This window comes from Girardinichthys multiradiatus, chromosome 9 (genome assembly GCF_021462225.1).
Source record: "Girardinichthys multiradiatus isolate DD_20200921_A chromosome 9, DD_fGirMul_XY1, whole genome shotgun sequence".
Taxonomy (NCBI): Eukaryota; Metazoa; Chordata; class Actinopteri; order Cyprinodontiformes; family Goodeidae; genus Girardinichthys; species Girardinichthys multiradiatus.
The window spans coordinates 13,641,508-13,660,305 of record NC_061802.1 but is presented as its reverse complement, the minus strand read 5'-3'; positions in this window follow the sequence as shown (position 1 = coordinate 13,660,305).

The following is an 18,798-nucleotide window of genomic DNA, read 5'->3' as shown; positions in this document are numbered from 1 at the left end:
TAATTATTTGTAAAAGTGAAAGGGATGACTTTTGTTAAATTCAACCTGTCAATAACCACAGAAAACTCTCTAATTCTAAAACTTAAATCTTAAAGTTTGCTTAGGTGCAATAAAACATGTTTTATGAGACCTACAACCAAAGATGTACTTACAACCAAATCCTACCCACTTTTTGGAACTTAACCTGTGACGAAAAACACAAATGTTTCCCTACTTGCAGCCTGAACTTTTGTGATTTCTTATAAATCCAAAGGATGCCATTAAGAAAGTTTATGTTAAAGACAAGAGTTCAGCAGAGACAAAGTCTTATCTCCATTGCTTTTTTCATATACAAGTACTATAATTGAAAAGCTACTTTTTAAAATAGCTCCCAATCTTTGTTACTAATTTAGTTTGGGAAACCCATATTTCTAGTCTTTTACAGACATCTGCATTTATTTTCCAGTTGTCTCTCATTCCAAAGACTCATAAACGTTTTTCCTTAGATAAAAGCGGTTCTCAGTAGGACAGTACTATTACAGATCTAACAGTTTACCAGAGAAATAAAGTCATCCAAGGGAATGACTATGGTGGGTTTTGACAACATTGGTTTACCATGCAGATAATTCAATTCAGTTTTATTTATATAGCTCCAATTCACAACACATATTGTTTCAAGGCACTTCACAACAGTCAGGTAAACACATTCCAATTAGTCCTAAAATTTTTTCTGTGTAAGGAAACCCAGCAGATTGCATCCAGTCAGTGACTTGCAGCATTCCCTCCTCCCGGATGAGCATGTAACCGACGTTTGGCATTGGCATGAATGACCAAAGGTTTGGCTATAGCAGCCCGGCCGTGTAAATTGACCCTGTGGAGCTCTCGACGGACAGTTCTGATGGAAACAGGAGGGTTGAGGTGCACATTTAATTCTGCCGTGATTTGGGCCGCCGTGGTTTTATGTTTTTTGGATACAATCCGGGTTAGCACCCGAACATCCCTTTCAGACAGCTTCCTCTTGCGTCCACAGTTAATCCTGTTGAATGTGGTTCGTCCTTCTTGGTGGTATGCTGACATTACCCTGGATACCATGGCTCTTGATACATCACAAAGACTTGCTGTCTTGGTCACAGATGCACCAGCAAGACGTGTGCCAACAATTTGTCCTCTTTTGAACTCTGGTATGTCACACATAATGTTGTGTGCATTTCAATATTTTGAGCAAAACTGTACTCTTACCTTGCTAATTGAACCTTCACACTCTGCTCTTACTGGTGCAATGTGTAATCAACGAAGACTGGCTACCAGTCTGGTCCAATTTAGCCATGAAACCTCCCACACTAAAATGACAGGTGTTTCAGTTTCATTGTCCAACCCCTGTAGGAACCACCAGTAAACCTGCAGTCTGAGAACGAAGTGCCCTGTTAGGAACATATGGAACAATCAGATCTCTGATGTATGATGGAGCTAGATCATTAAGGGCTTTGTATGTGAGGAGGAGAATTTTAAATTCTATTCTGGATTTAACAGGGAGCCAATGAAGGGAAGCTAAAATAGGATAAATATGATCTCTCTTATTAATTTTCATCAGAACTATTGCTGCAGCATTTTGAAAGAGCTGTAGGCTTTAAACTGCCTTTTGTGAACGTCCTGATACTAAAGAATTACAATAGTCCAGCCTTGAAGTAACAAATGCATGGACTAGTTTTTCAGCGTCACTCCTGGATAGGATATTTCTAATTTTGGCAATGTTCCGGAGATGAAAGAAGGAAATTCTAGAAAACTGTTTAATATGGGATTTAAATGACATGTCCTGGCCAAAAGTAACACCAATGTTTTTTACTTTATTACCGGAGGTCAATTTAATACCATCCAGTTCAAGTGATTGACTAAGCAGTTTCTTTTTTAAAGACTCCGGTCCAAAGACGACAACTTCTGTCTTGTCTGAATTTAGAAGCAAAACATTTAAAGTCATCCAAGTTCTTATATCTTCAAGACATGCTTGTACTCTATCTGACTGGTTGGGTTCCTCAGGATTTATGGATAAGTAAAGCTGAGTATCATCAGCATAACAGTGAAAATGTATCCTATGCTGCCTGATAATTTGACCTATTGGAAGCATATATATAGTAAAGAGAATTGGCCCAAGTACTGAACCCTGTGGTACTCCACAATTAACCCTGGAGTTTAAAGATGATTTATCATTTACATGAACAAAGTGGAATCTGTCAGACAGATAAGATTTAAACCAGCCTAGCGCTGTTCCCCTGATCCTTACAGCATATTCCAGCCTTTCTAAGAGAATATTGTGATCGACTGTATCAAATGCAGCACTGAGATCTAACAGGACAAGTACAGACATAAGTCCATTATCTGAAGCCATAAGAATATAATTAGTGACTTTCAGCAGAGCTGTTTCAGTGCTATGATGAGCTCTGAAGCCTGACTGAAACTCTTCAAACAGGTCATTGCTGTGTAAATGCTCACACATTTGATTAGCAACTATTTTCTCAAGAATTTTAGATAAGAATGGAAGATTGGATATAGGTCTGTAATTTTTCAAGTCATCTTGATCAAGTGAAGGTTTCTTAAGTAAATGTTTAATTACAACTACCTTAAAAGCCTGTGGTACATATCCATTTACTAAGGATAGGTTAATCATATCTAAAATGGGGCTGGTTATCAGAGGCAACACTTCCTTAAATAATTTGATTGGGATTGGGTCTAACATACAAGATCAAGGTTTAGATGAAGCTAGTATTCCTGATAACTCAAGAAGCTCCACAGAATCAAAGCAGTCCAAACACAGATCAGGTTCTACAGTTACTTCCAATGTAACTGTAGAACCTGATAATGATAACTGTTGATAATGATCAACAGTTACTTCCAATGTTGTCTCACTTGCTGAGGATGAAGTAATCATCTTCGGGAGTATGTCAAATTATTAAAATTGATTTTTAATAGAATCAATTTTATTTTGAAAGAATCCCATAAAGTCATGACTGCTGAGAGCTAAGGGATGGATGGCTCAACAGAGCTATGACTCTGTGTAAGTTTAACAACTGTACTAGGATTATTCTTGTTCTCTTCTATTAATGATGAGAAATAAGCTGTTCTGGCTAGGCAAAGTGCCTTTTTATACAACAGTAGGCTATTTTTCCAGATTAAGTAGGAATCCTCTAGGTGTGTAGAGCGCCATTTTCTCTCCAATTTTGTAACATTGTGCTTTAAAGTACGCAGATCTAAATTAAACCAAGGAGCCTGCCTCCTATGAATGATTACCTTCTTTTTCAACGGGGCTGCATTGTCTAATGCAACACGCAATAATGAAGAAACAGTATGAACAAAATAATCAATTTGTTTAGGGGAAGAAACATAATTATTGCCCTCCACTGTGCTTTTCAGTGATAATGAGGAAGTTAAAAGTGAAACAGATTCTTTAAAGGTTGTTACAGCCTTGTCTGATAATGATCTACTGTAATGAAATTTTCTTTCAGGTGTGGAGTACTCGGTTAAATTAAACTCAAAGGTTATTAAGAATTGGTCAGACAGGACAGGGTTATGAGAAAATATTGTTATGTCTTTACACTCAATGCCATATGGTAGCCAATATAATAAACATTTTTTACGAATCACTTTTTAAACGCAGTACAGATTTCATTTTCTTCCTGTGCAATTTTTAAAAATGTCATTGTTCTTGTAAGAAATGTTCCAAGACCTGCTACTTTAGTAACTCTGTTAGACCTGCACTTCAGTCATCTACATTATCATTTATAGTTTTTACTTTACAGGTTATTTTCTACAAATGTTTGGGAAACACAAGTCACATCAGGTAACCATACAAAAGTTATTTTAATTAGATATACATTATTTAAACAATTTCATATCATGTCTGTAGGGAATGTTGTCATGAATATGACTGGTTTATAAAGTCTTGTTAGTTTACATTAATATTTAGAAACCAAGTCTGTTGAGTTAAGTCATCTTAATCCTGGGAGCAGCACCCGTCCATTAGTGAACTGCTAACTTTGTCATTCTTCCCAAGTAATGCCAGCACCATCCAAAAAATGTGTTGTCATCTTATTTCAGCAAAATGCCACCACCAAAGAAAAGGTTTAAACAGCAGGACTTTGTTTTCTTAAAAAGTGTGACGTTAGAGAGTAACGGTTACACGTCACGAAGTCAACACCTAATCATCCTCGGCTTTTTAACATGTCTGACATTATATCAGAATTTATGTGCAATAATGTCTCATCAGGAGGATGAAAGTACACAAGTAGTGAGGCAGTTGAAGCAATAAAAGGTGGAGAGACGGAGGAAGCTGGAGTGATGTGTTAAATGATTAGTGATAAAAATATGATTAGAGCCAGGGGCAGCTGCAGGGTCGGGGTAAGGTTTAAAAATCACATTATTGATAGAATAGATCCAGAAAGGAGAAGAGGATGTCAGGATGATTTTTTTTTAAGATAATTTGTTTATCATTATTTTTTTATTTCCACAGTAACATAAAGGTTTGGGTTAGAATATGAGGTTTTCAGCTGCACTAGAACGCCCAACGAGTGTTTTGCACATTTACATGGTGAAATGCTGCTCCATAGTCCTCGACAGGTGGATCTTTTCCCCCATTTAATTTTAAATTGTGCCACCTTTATGCTGAGGAGCCGTACCTTAGACATGCATCTCTGAAGCTATTCTGTATGTTTAGGAGCAGCAATGCAGCAGCACAACCAGAAAAAGAGGATGGTGCAGGGCTGGAGGTCTTAAATAAATTAATGAACACTTTTAATTTCAGGGTGAGGTTTTGCTCTTAAGAGATTTGACTGGATGAGCCTAGACACATCTGCAAATCAGTTGTTAAAACTCTTTATGTAGCAGAAAAGCCTCAACAGATGCTGCTTTTTTTTACTTTTGTAAGTATAATCCTGATACTGTATTTTACCATTTGTCATAATGTCATGCAGGGACATCAAGGGTTTGAGGCATTTTTGACCAATAAAACATCTTAAACCATTTACAGATTTGTAAGGTTTCCAATATGTGTTCTCCCAATGTTTTACTCGTCCCTACACCCTTGACTGTAACAGTTTCTAAAATAATCCCTTAGCTGTTTTAAACATCTTGAATACTATGCTTTTAGTAAATGTTTATTTTATTTCTGGGCATAATATGTGTTTGCAGTAAAGTCAGGCAAACATTAAGCATTAAGCTAAAGATGTTTTTTTGTTTTTTACAAATAAACCACAATTTATGAATTGGCTCACCATTTCATCTTTGTTATCAATCCTAAACTTACAGCCGGTTGTCTTCTGTGCTAAATCCTGCAAGAAAAACGAGTAGAAAGTGGCAGCTCAGCTTTCCGGTCGCAAATACTGACTACTGTAATCAGTGGCGTGCACAGACATTTTGGGGGGCAGGTGCTCAAGTGGAAAACAAGGCCACCTTGTGCGGCACATGGAGCTGTCGGTTGCCTTTGTAGTGTGAGATTTATTACAGGCACAACATGAACATAATTTATATGTATTACTAAGCGCCCCAAAAACAAACTGTCCTGTGGGTTGAAGGGAAATGACCACCCAGGACAAAAAAAACTCAAAACAAGAATGCATTTGACAAAATTCTTAAGATTAATAAGGCAACCAAATTATCATAGACTGATTTAAAGTTAGATTACTGATTCACAACCTGACCTTCCTGAGTCAAATTTTTAACTTCGTTATCCTTCTTTTTTTTTTTTTTTCTTTTTACACACTGAGCACAACATGTTTGTCTTGACTATATCATTCTGTACTTTTATCACAAAATGTCTTCTGCAGAAAATGAAATCTGTAGTGCTTTTAAAAAGTGATTGGTAAAAAATTGTTATTATATTGGCTACCTTATCTACATGGTAAACCGATGTTGTCAAAACCCACCTTAGTCATTCCCTTGTATGACATTATTTCTCTGGTAAACTGTTAGATCTGTAATAGTACTGTCCTACTGAAAACCGCTTTTATCTAAAGAAAGACTTTTATGAGTCTTTGGAATGAGAGACAACTGGAAAATGAATGCAGATGTCTGTAAAAGACTAGAAATATGGGTTTCCCAAACTAAATTAGTAACAAAATTGGGAGCTATTTCAAAAAGTAGCTTTTCAGTCATAGTACTTGTATATAAAAAAAGCAATGAAGATAAGACTTTGTCTCTGCTATACTCTTGTCTTTAACAGAAACTTTCTTAATGGCATCCTTTGGATTTATAAGGTATCACAAACGTTCAGGCTACAAGTAGGGAAACATTTGTGTTTTTCTTCACAGGTTAAGTTCCAAAAAGTGGGTAGGATTTGGTTGAGAACTGACAATTAAAATAAAAAAAAACGTTAAGGTTTAGAAATTCTCAATCAGCTATATACGAAAGAGATACAATGTTGATCAGTTGTGATGTATGAATAAAAATAATGAAGTGATGGTTTTATAACTGTGTCTAAAAGTAAATGCAGAAAGCTGAGAGTGGAATGTGTAATACTGTGTAATGTTTAAGACTGAGCAGATTAGGGAGAGAACTGTAGGATGACTAGGAGTGACGAGAGCCGGCTAGGGGATGACAACGAACCTTTTGAAGCCCAACAAACAACACGAAGAAGGGAGGACCAGAAACACAGCCCAGCTGATCGACTGCATTAAAAAAAAAGGATCCACCCGTGTGACCTGGAAGGACTGTGGCTCGAAATTAAGAATCTGATTTCATCTACGGCCTTTTTATCAAGACAACAGAAGTGAACTTGATCGGTGAACAGCTGATTGCTCTAAGGTTCAGGCCTCTGGAAGTCCAGAATCAACCTCATTTATACCTGAAATGCAGAAGAGGCCCAATTACCGAATTACATATTCATTTAGTTGTTTTCTTGTGGATTGGCCAAGATTCCTAAAGGATTGCACTGAAGGTGTACATTACTCACTTAGCTCTGACATAGGAAGCTTATAACTTGGAGACAGTATACTGAGGGTTTGTAAAGTTTCTGTTAATTTCATATTTGTCTTACCCCTCTCTCCTGCTTTTTCCCCAGCTTTTTACAAGTGGTTGGTGCAGATTGTCAGTCAGTCAGTCAGTCTATTGATGCAGAAGTGGAAGGTTTGCTCATTCTATCGCGGTAGGGAAGCACAATCTTTATTTTATTTACTTTTAGGTCTTTCTCTTTCGAACTGATTTGAACTGGCTCATATATTCAGCAAATAGGTCCTGCTGGAAAAGCAAAATGAACTTACAATTCTGTCAGGTTACACAGTTCATTTTATTAGGATTTCATGTAACAGGCCTGCATTAAGTTGAGTATACCTTTAAAGTATAAAGACTGCATGTATTTGTTTTAGATGTATTAACACCCTTAAACACACCCTTTGTTTTAATTGGTTTCATTCATGGGTTCACCCATAACGCCCCTTGAACACAACCCTCTATTTTAACTGGTGCTGACGCCATAAAATTTCAGATATTTCCATATTTGGGCTTGTTCTATTCATATCACCTCACACGTGTTGCCACCTGTGCCATAAAATTTCAGATATTTCCATATTTGGGCTTGTTCTATTCATATCATCCTACACCTGTTGCCACCTGTTCTTAGTCCCCCATGACCCCCTTTAAGGTCAAAGGTCACCTGTCAAAACGTTTTGATTAAAGGATGTAGTATTATCTCTTACATAAGAAAATCTTTCTTTCTTTTTTAATTCCATGAGCGGCAGTTGTTGTTTTGTGCATCATTTTACAGACAGGCACACATTACATAGTATAAAAAAGTAACCACTCATGCTTAACTGGATCATCTCCATGCTTTCGGCTCACATTTCCTTAAGGATGCTTAGCTTAGTCATGGCCTTTTATCCCCATGGAAAAACACATCAAGAAGCAAATGAAGCCAACTGAGGGGTAAAAAACCTCAAGCAGTATTTCTCTTATTTCTTTTCAACAGGCAACGATAGGCAGAGTCAATGAACAAACCCTAAACTGTTTCACTATGAGATGCAATGAAGCTCTTCAGATCAAATTTCAGACATGGAAAGGTGCACTGATAAACCTGGGTGCAGTGCTTCAAATATCTCAAGTCTCTGGGCTGAAATGAATTTGGTTTTTTATCGATCACCGAAGCCTTTCCAAGGGAATCAGAGAAAATGAACTTGAATGCACTGAAATCAAATTGATCAGAGCACCGTCTAAGTAAGTGAATAAAAACAATAAAATCTAAAGGGTTTCGATTAAATAAAACCATGTTCTTAAACAGCAAAACTCAAACAATCTAAGCTTGTTTCTGTGAAGACATTTAGCCTTTTGTACACTGTATCAATTAAAAAAATATTGCTTAAGAAGGATGTTGGGTTAAAACAAAGCAAAAAAAAGCACACACATTACTTTAATAACCTTTACTGAAATGATAGAATCTAATCTTTTCTTCAATCAAATGAAGATTTTAATTGGAATCCTCTTTCATCTTACCATCCTTTTTCATGTACTTTGTTTGGGGTACAAATGTATCGTTCTAGATGTGCAGCGATCAAACCATCCCATGATGGACACATCTAATAAGGATATTGATAATTGGCGAACATTTTGGGGAAAACTTGGTCTGATCCGGAGAGACGGCATCCATCCCAATTTGGATGGAGCAGCTCTTCTTTCTAGGAATCTGGCCAAATTTATTAGTTCTCCAAACCTCTGACAACCCAGGGTTCAGACCAGGAAACAGGGTCGTAGTTTAACACTCCTCTCTGCAGCTTCTGGAGTGCTATCCACCCATTATCCCATTAAGACAGTATCTCGCCCACGGCCAAAATTGAATAGATTAAAAAATAATCTAAAACAAGGAAATCAGGAAAATCTAATAAAAAATAAACACAACTCAGACTAAAGAGAAAAATAAAACAAATAAATGTGGCTTACTGAACATAAGATCTCTCTCTTCAAAGACTTTGCTAGTTAGTGACCTGATTTGTGACAATCAGATTGATTTATTTTGCCTCACAGAAACCTGGCTGCAGCAAGAGGATTATGTTACTATAAATGAGTCAACTAAATTTTCACATTTCTCGAAATACTGGGTGAGGAGGAAGAGTAGCAACCAACGTTCAGTCCGATTTATTGACTAGTCCCAGAACAATAAATAGCTACAACTCTTTTGAATATTTAATCCTTAGTTTTCCTCATCCAAATTGCAAAGCACTAAAACTACTTCTGTTTGTTGTTTTGTACCGTCCACCAGGCCCTTACTCTCAATTATGTTTAGACCAGTTTTCAGACCTTTTATCCGATTTAGTGTTGAATACAGATAAGGTTATTATAGTGGGGGATTTTAACATTCATGTTGACACTGAAAGTCATAGCTTAAATATAGACTTTAATGTTATCTTAGACTCAATTGGCTTTGCTCAAAACAGTAACAAACCTATCCACCTTTGTCTTCATTCTCTGGACCTTGTGCTGATATATGGCACTGAGTGTAAAGACATAACAATATTTTCTCATAACCCTGTCCTGTCTGACCATTTTTTAATAACCTTTGAGTTTAATTTGACCAAGTACTCCACACCTGAAAGAAAATTTCATTATAATAGATCATTATCAGACAATGCTGTAACAACCTTTAAAGAATCTGTTCCACTTTTGATTTCCTCATTATCACAGAAAAACACAGTGAAGGGCAATAATTCTGTTTATGCCCCTTCACAAATTGATTCTCTTTTTCATAGTGTTACTTCAACATTGCGTGGTACATGAGACAATGCAGCCCCCTTGAAAAAGCAGGTAATTATTCATAGGAGGCTAGCTCCCTTGTTTAATTCAGAGCTACGTACTTTAAAGCACAATGTTACAAAATTGGAGAGAAAATGGTGCTCTACACACCTAGAGGATTCCTACTTAATCTGGAAAAATAGCCTACTGTTGTATAAAAAGACACTTCACCAAGCTAGAACAGCTTATTCTCATCATTAATAGAAGAGAACAAGAATAATCCTAGGTTTCTCTTTAGTACAGTTGCTAAACTTACACCGAGTCATAGCTCTGTTCAGCCATCCATTCCCTTAGCTCTCAACAGTCATGACTTTATGGGATTCTTCCAAAATAAAATTGATTCTATTAAAAAGAAAATCTTTGACATACTCCCGAAGATGATTACTCAGCAAGTGAGACAACTTTGGAAGTAACTGTAGAACCTAATCTATGTTTGGACTGCTTTGATCCTGTGGAGCTTCCTGAGTTATCAGAAATTTTAGCTTCATCTAAACCTTCAACTTGTATGTTAGACCCAATCCCAACCAAATTATTTAAGGAAGTGTTCCCTCTGATTACCAGCCACATTTTATATATGATTAACCTATCCTTAGTTAATGGATATACAGGTCCTTCTCAAAATATTAGCATATTGTGATAAAGTTCATTATTTTCCATAATGTCATGATGAAAATTTAACATTCATATATTTTAGATTCATTGCACACTAACTGAAATATTTCAGGTCTTTTATTGTCTTAATACGGATGATTTTGGCATACAGCTCATAAAAACCCAAAATTCCTATCTCACAAAATTAGCATATTTCATACGACCAATAAAAGAAAAGTGTTTTTAATACAAAAAACATCAACCTTCAAATAATCATGTACAGTTATGCACTCAATACTTGGTCAGGAATCCTTTTGCAGAAATGACTGCTTCAATGCGGCGTGGCATGGAGGCAATCAGCCTGTGGCACTGCTGAGGTCTTATGGAGGCCCAGGATGCTTCGATACCATGGTCAGTAAACCATTTACCAGTGGTTTTGGCACTGTGAGCAGGTGCCAGGTCGTGCTGAAAAATGAAATCTTCATCTCCATAAAGCTTTTCAGCAGATGGAAGCATGAAGTGCTCCAAAATCTCCTGATAGCTAGCTGCATTGACCCTGCCCTTGATAAAACATAGTGGACCAACACCAGCAGCTGACACGGCACCCCAGACCATCACTGACTGTGGGTACTTGACACTGGACTTCTGGCATTTTGGCATTTCCTTCTCCCCAGTCTTCCTCCAGACTCTGGCACCTTGATTTCCAAATGACATGCAGAATTTGCTTTCATCCGAAAAAAGTACTTTGGACCACTGAGCAACCGTCCAGTGCTGCTTCTCTGTAGCCCAGGTCAGATGCTTCTGCCGCTGTTTTTGGTTCAAAAGTGGCTTGACCTGGGGAATGCGGCACCTGTAGCCCATTTCCTGCACACGCCTGTGCACGGTGGCTCTGGATGTTTCTACTCCAGACTCAGTCCACTGCTTCCGCAGTTCCCCCAAGGTTTGGAATCGGCCCTTCTCCACAATCTTCCTCAGGGTCCGGTCACCTCTTCTCGTTGTGCAGCGTTTTCTGCCACACTTTTTCCTTCCCACAGACTTCCCACTGAGGTGCCTTGATACAGCACTCTGGGAACAGCCTATTCGTTCAGAAATTTCTTTCTGTGTCTTACCCTCTTGCTTGAGGGTGTCAATAGTGGCCTTCTGGACAGCAGTCAGGTCGGCAGTCTTACCTATGATTGGGGCTTTGAGTGATGAACCAGGCTGGGAGTTTTAAAGGCCTCAGGAATCTTTTGCAGGTGTGTAGAGTTAACTCGTTGATTCAGATGATTAGATTCATAGCTCGTTTAGAGACCCTTTTAATGATATGCTAATTTTGTGAGATAGGAATTTTGGGTTTTCATGAGTTGTATGCCAAAATCATCCATATTAAGACAATAAAAGACCTGAAATATTTCAGTTAGTGTGCAATGAATCTAAAATATATGAATGTTAAATTTTCATCATGACATTATGGAAAATAATGAACTTTATCACAATATGCTAATATTTTGAGAAGGACCTGTATACCACAAGCTTTTAAGGTAGCTGTAATTAAACCTTTGCTTAAGAAACCTGTGCTTGATCGAGATGACTTAATGAATTATAGACCTATATCCAATCTTCCATTCATATCTAAGATTCTTAAGAAAATAGTTGCTAATCAAATGTGTGAGCATTTACACAGCAATGACCTGTTTGAAGAGTTTCAGTCAGGCTTCAGAGCTCATCATAGCACTGAAACAGCTCTGCTGAAAGTCACTAATTATATTCTTATGGCTTCAGATAATGGACTTATGTCTGTACTTGTCCTGTTAGATCTCAGTGCTGCATTTGATACAGTCGATCACAATATTCTCTTAGAAAGGCTGGAATATGCTGTAAGGATCAGGGGAACAGCGCTAGGCTGGTTTAAATCTTATCTGTCTGACAGATTCCACTTTGTTCATGTAAATGATAAATCATCTTTAAACTCCAGGGTTAATTGTGGAGTACCACAGGGTTCAGTACTTGGGCCAATTCTCTTTACTATATATATGCTTCCAATAGGTCAAATTATCAGGCAGCATAGAATAAATTTTCACTGTTACGCTAATGACACTCAGCTTTACTTATCCATGAATCCTGATGAGCCCAACCAGTTAGATAGAGTACAAGCATGTCTTGAAGACATAAAACTTGGATGACTTTACATTTTCTGCATCTAAATTCAGACAAGACAGAAGTTGTCGTCTTTGGACCGGAGTCTTTAAAAAAAAAAACTGCTTTGTCAATCACTTAACCTGGATTGCATTAAATTAACCTCCGATAATAACGTAAAAAAACTTGGTGTTATTTTTGACCAGGACATGTCATTTAAATCCCATATTAAACAGGTTTCTAGGATTTCCTTCTTTCATCTCCGGAACATTGCCACAATTAGAAATATCCTATCCAGGAGTGACGCTGAAAAACTAGTCCATGCATTTGTTACTTCAAGGCTGGACTATTGTAATTCTTTACTATCAAGATGTCCACAAAATGCAATTAAAAGCCTTCAGATGATTCAAAATGCTACAGCAAGAGTTCTGATGAAAATTAAAAAGAGAGAACATATTTCCCCTACTTTATCTTCCCTTCATTGGCTCCCTGTTAAATCCAGAATAGAATTTAAAATTCTCCTCCTCACATATAAAGCCCTTAATGATTTAGCTCCATCATACATCAGAGATCTGATTGTTCCATACGTTCCTAACAGAGCACTTCGTTTTCTGCAGGTTTACTGGTGGTTCCTACAGTCTCTAGAAGTAGAATAGGAGGCAGATCCTTTAGTTATCAGGTTCCTCTCCTGTAGAACCATCTCCCAGTTTTAGTCCGTGAGGCAGACACCATGTCTACTTTTAAGACTAGGCTTAAAACTTTCCTTTTTGATAAAGCTTATAGTTAGAGTGGCTTAGGTTATCTTGAGCTATCTTCCTTTTTTTTTTTTTACCTCCGTCTTCTTCCCTCCCTGTTGGATGGAGTAAGGGGGAGTCAGGTTTAGCCTAAACCAGCTCAGTTATGGTTGAGGTGCAAACACACCCTCCATTTCTGCTACCTATATGACCCCTTCTCTTTTCCAATGGTTATGGTCAATCTGAGAGAGAGAGGTATCCCAATCGTTGTGGTTTTTAGTATAACAATGGCCATCAGTTGGCTCTAGATGGACAAACTGCCAACTTTTAAGGCAAGGCTTAAATCTTTCCTTTTTAATAAAACTTACAGTTAGAGTGGCTTAGGTTATCCTGAGCTATCTGTGTTGTTATGCTGCTATAGGCTTAGGCTGCTGGAGGACATAATGACCACTTTCACCCTCTTTGCTACATTCCAACACAACTCTCCAATTTTGCATTATCTGCTGTTATTTCAGCTTTTAATCTTGTTCTCTCTCTTTTCTCTTCCTAGAAGCTACACCTGGCCTGACTCTGTGTCTATCTGTGACACCTTTCTGGAGAGGGGAATCGTCCAAGCTTCTGCTGGCGACAACTTAATGCTCACCCTCTACCGATGATCCACATCGCCCTGTCTTTCAGTGTTTAACCCTTTCTCTCTCCTAGACATGGCAATTGACTGAGCTTTTACTGTGACTAACTCTATGTGCTCTCTTTCAGACTCTAACCTTGAAAACTGGCTCAGAGTTTATCTGTTCTTTCTTTCTAGGTGAAATGACTAAAGGAGCTACATTCATAAACATTTACTTTTCCTTCCCTTAGAAAGTACTCCTGGATCAGTGCTTCTTTGTTCTCTTTGTGTCTCTGCTCTGTTCTCTCAAATCCCCAGTCGGTCGTGGCAGATGGCCGCTCACACTGAGCCTGGTTCTGCTGGAGGTTTCTTCCTGTTAAAAGGGAGTTTTTCCTCTCTACTGTCGCTACATGCATGCTCAGTATGAGGGATTGCTGCAAAGTCAACATCAGTGACTGTCCACTGTCTCTACATGCTCATCTGGGAGGAGGGAATGCTGCAAGTCACTGACTGGATGCAATCTGCTGGGTTTTCTTAGACAGAAATTATTTTTATCCAATTTGAATAAATAACTGTTTCTCACTGCACTGTTCAATGATTAGGATTAATTGGAATGTATGTTCCTGACTTTTGTGAAGTGCCTTGAGACAACATGTGTTGTGAATTGGCGCTATATAAATAAACTGAATTTAATTGAATTAATATTCCATGTCATAATTGGTCATTTTCAGCCTTAAATACCCCTATAAAAGTTCCATTTCCTCCTTATACAATTTCAATGAAAAACAGTCCACTTTGTACTTCAGAGTTTAAATACAGCAACTTCCAATTCTCTAGTCATTCAAATACCACAACTGATGAAGTTGCACTGTGAAGCAGAATAATGAGGGAAAATAATTAATTTTTGTCAGCGTGAGTGAAGATCTTTTGCTGAAAGAGCTTCTATGATGCATGTGAGCCTGACACATTTAAAAATAGGTGAATTTTGGAAATATTCAAATTTTCTTTTAGTAATAAACAGTTTGCTGTAAAATGTATTCTAATTATTTTTCTAAGAGGCAGTAGTTTGTTATTATTGGAGCTTATATGAGTGGAAGAAATTGTTAGAGGTTAGAAAATTGTGGGATTATTTTCAAAATGTTTTTCAAAATTCAATACACTTCTCCTCCCATGACGGAAATAGTGTTTTACCTATTTCTGTTTCTCTAAAAATCTACAATCATCTCCTTTTATTCACGTTCAAGATGAGATGATTGTTTCCACACCATGCCACAAAGCAGCTCCCTGTAGTCAGCTTCTTGTCCATCTCTGATACACCCCACAACTGCAAAATCAAGTATTTCTGCAGATGACAGGAGTCTGTCTTGTACTGGAAGTCTGAAGTGTACAGAGTAAAATGGAAAGGCTAGAAGAATACCTGGTTAGACACACAACCCTTCAGTCTCACAAACTGGTCTTTTTGTCAGGTAGTCATTTATCCAGGGGATTATTGAGGCCTCTTTCTGAGTCTTCTGGAGTTTCTGACAAAGCAGATCTGGTTGAATTGTGTTAAATGCACTGGAGAAATCAAAGACCATAATCCTCACAGTACTGCTGGCTTTGTCCAGATGACAGTGGGTGTCTTGAAGCAGGTGTATGATGGCATCTTCAACTCCAACTCCACTGCAACAAGAAAAGTAAAGAGGGTCCTGATAGTTTATTGTTTATGAACTATCAGGGTGAGTTTTATGGGTGAGTTATGGGTGAGTTTTCTTTGGTACCAGAACAAGACAAGAGGTCGTCCACAACACTGGAGCCTTCTTCTGGGCGAGGCTAAGGTTGAAAAGGTGCTCCAGAATTCCACAGAGCTGCTCTGCACAGGCCTTCAGGACTCTCGGGCTGACATGATCTGGACGTGTAGCCTTATTCTCATTTAGTCTTTCCAGTTGTCTCTTCACCTGACTTCTTGAGACACACAGGTGGAAGGGGGAGGCAAAGGGAGCATCAGCATCTTCTGATTTGGTTGAAGGCAATCATGTAGAAGCAGAAGGGTCCATGTCTAAGGTGGAAGCTCCTCTGGGGTACCTGGACTTGGAAGAATATAATATGGATGAGGATTGCTAGTGAGTTTATGGCGTCCACCCTTCCCTGGGAGGGGGCTGGTGGTAGTCCTGGCGGTGGTCCTCCTGGGTTCTGGAAAGGCTTTGGATGTCTGTTTCTCTGATCTCCTCTGTGTCTGCCTCTGGTCTGGGGGGGGGGCAGGTCTGTGGCTCCTCACACCTGCTGCTGAACATTCTTATGGAGAAACCTTATATACACAAGTGCACTCACACATATATCCACAGGTGTTTGGATTCAGCTGTTTACAGATACACAGATATACAGATATACTCTATATTGAGCGGCAGTTGCCACTAAATACACCCTGTATTAATTAGTACCATGTACTATTCAGTAACGTTGTTATATATACATTTGCTGTTTTTCCCTGTTTTTTTTTTTCTTTCCCTCTCTCCTTCTGCAGGGGTAAGAGCAGACTTCAAGGGTGTTATCTTGTATTCTATTAATCATTTTCTCATCTATATTCTTATCTCTTCTCCCTTTTAACTTTTTGTCCCACCTCCCTCTCATTCGTTCTTTTTTTTATCCTTTTCGCTTCTGTCTTCATGTCCATTTCATTTGAAATAATCCTAAAGCAATTTCTAATCAAGTTTTTTTTTGTATATATCAAGGGGAGCATTATGACGAAAGACATAATAGTCCACTTGTGTAAGTGAATCTGTTTCTTATCTTCTTCTTCTTCTTGGCCCTCAGACAACAATTCTGAATGCTACTCTGCCAGACTGGACACGAAAAAAAAAAACAAGTACTTGAGCTAATTGCTGCTCCAGCTATATTCACACAATGGTTAACTTGTGGATTCAACAAATTTGTGTTGACCAAGACAAATATGACTGAAGGATCATAATTTAAGATGACTACAGAAAACCTTGTGTGCTAGCTGCTTTCACTTTATCAACTAAATACCCACAGAGGAAAATCCCTACCTCACATTGTAAATAGGCTAAGTCCTTCTGCCAGAGGGGGAATGTTGGATTCTTCTGAAAAGGATTAAGAGCAAAGTTAAGAGATGCCCAAATATTGGTTTAGCCTTCAGAAATGACAAATAATGTAGTCACATCCTTTTATGACAGGTAAATAGCATTTCTTAGCATTTTTATGTTCTATGTTTTTAGTTGTGAAACTTTCAAGACAATAAATGCTTGTTTAAGTAAATTAAATGTGGTGCAGAGGTTCTACTGTATATATAATCAGATGCTATTTATTTTTTAGGTCATCCTCCCAATCTTTAAACGATGAAGGTTCTAGTATTTTTTTATTATACTGTAAAGATTGATGCACCCATGTTCATACCTGTATTTTCTCTGTAAGAGTCCATTAGTCTAGTTGTAAGAATGCTGTTTTAGTTCAATAGCTCAAGGTTGTGTATCATGACAAGCTGGATAAGAGCATAGTACTTACCAATATATGCAATAACTTTATTTATGGGTAAAATATTGTCAATGTAAAACATGGTTATGCACACCATGAGACTACTCATCCCTTTCACTTCCAAATAAGAATTTCTATTAACTAAATACACACAAACATAAGTTGGCATTCTTAAATCTCAAGAGTTTTAATTTGATTTCTTTTCTTTCTCCCTTAACCTTTTTAAAGCTTACAAAAGAATATACAAAATACTAAATAAATATGTATAATTATAAATGCCATCTTGGTTGTGTCATAATTAAACATGTTTACAATGTTTAAACAGATGGATGCATAAATAATTATGCATCTGTCTGTGTGATGAAGGATTTTGCCTTTGTGTAGGCAGGATGATAAGACTTTAGTCGGTGCATTCAGGCTGAGGTCGCTGTTGCTGGAGCTGCAAATTTTTCCAAATGTACCTCACCCTATTTGTTTCTGACAGATTGACACAGGACTGTGTATGTGTTAAACAGTGCCAGGGGGCTGAGGCGGAGGCGTTGATCAGTGAACTGAACCTCTGTGACTCATCTCTGACTACGACTAGCTCAGCTCAACAGATGACAGTGGCTCTGCCCTAACATTCACACATAGATATCAAGGGTGAAGCCCTCTCCTAATCTCCGAGGCTGATAGAAATTTGCATAAACTTGACATAACTCTGGATGTGTATTATGCAGTGTGAGCTCCTGTGTTTTTCAGTGTCAGACAGTGCAGAGGGAATTACTTCTTGAGTGTTTTCAATCCTGAAATACAAACTCCTCACAAGTTTTTGATCCTTTTAATCCAACATTTTGAGATTGTCAGAGTTAAATGCGGAACATCATGGCATTATTGAAACAAGCATGTCCAAAACACAAGCACATGCTGTCATTGTTTTGAGACAGCTTTGACCCACATACAGAAAATGCTCAGAAGTAGGAATGGAATGTAAGGTGTTTTTATTGTCAGCAAAGTAATAAGGAACATGAACGAGAAACGGCAACTGTACGGGAAGAGAAGAGAAATGACAGGTGAACAAAGGATAGCACTAGAGATCATAGGTCTTATCTGGGACACATGGAACGTAGGGTGTATGCGAAGGCTTGCAGGTAGACAAAGGCGAACCGCAGAGGGGCTGATTACAGTCTCTATCTCATATGGTCCAATGAAATGAGGCAAACGTTTTTGTGACATAGACTTAAGAGGCACACCCCGTGCTGACAACCAGACCTTTTGTCCAGGCCGATATCTTAGGGCTGGCTGGCGTCTACGGTCAGCGAAGCGCTTGTTCTGTTCTGCGGTTTGCTGGAGGGCTTAGATGGTGGAGTTCCAGATGGATTTGCAGCGAGGGACGTGTTGGTGGACCGAGGAAACCGTGATGTCTTTCTCATCAGCAGGAAACAGAGGCGGCTGGTAACCAATGGATGCTTCGAAGGGAGAACATCCAGGAGCTGAAGAAACGTGAGTTTAGTGCATACTCAACCCATGGTAGGTATGAGCACCAGTCTGTTGGATAAG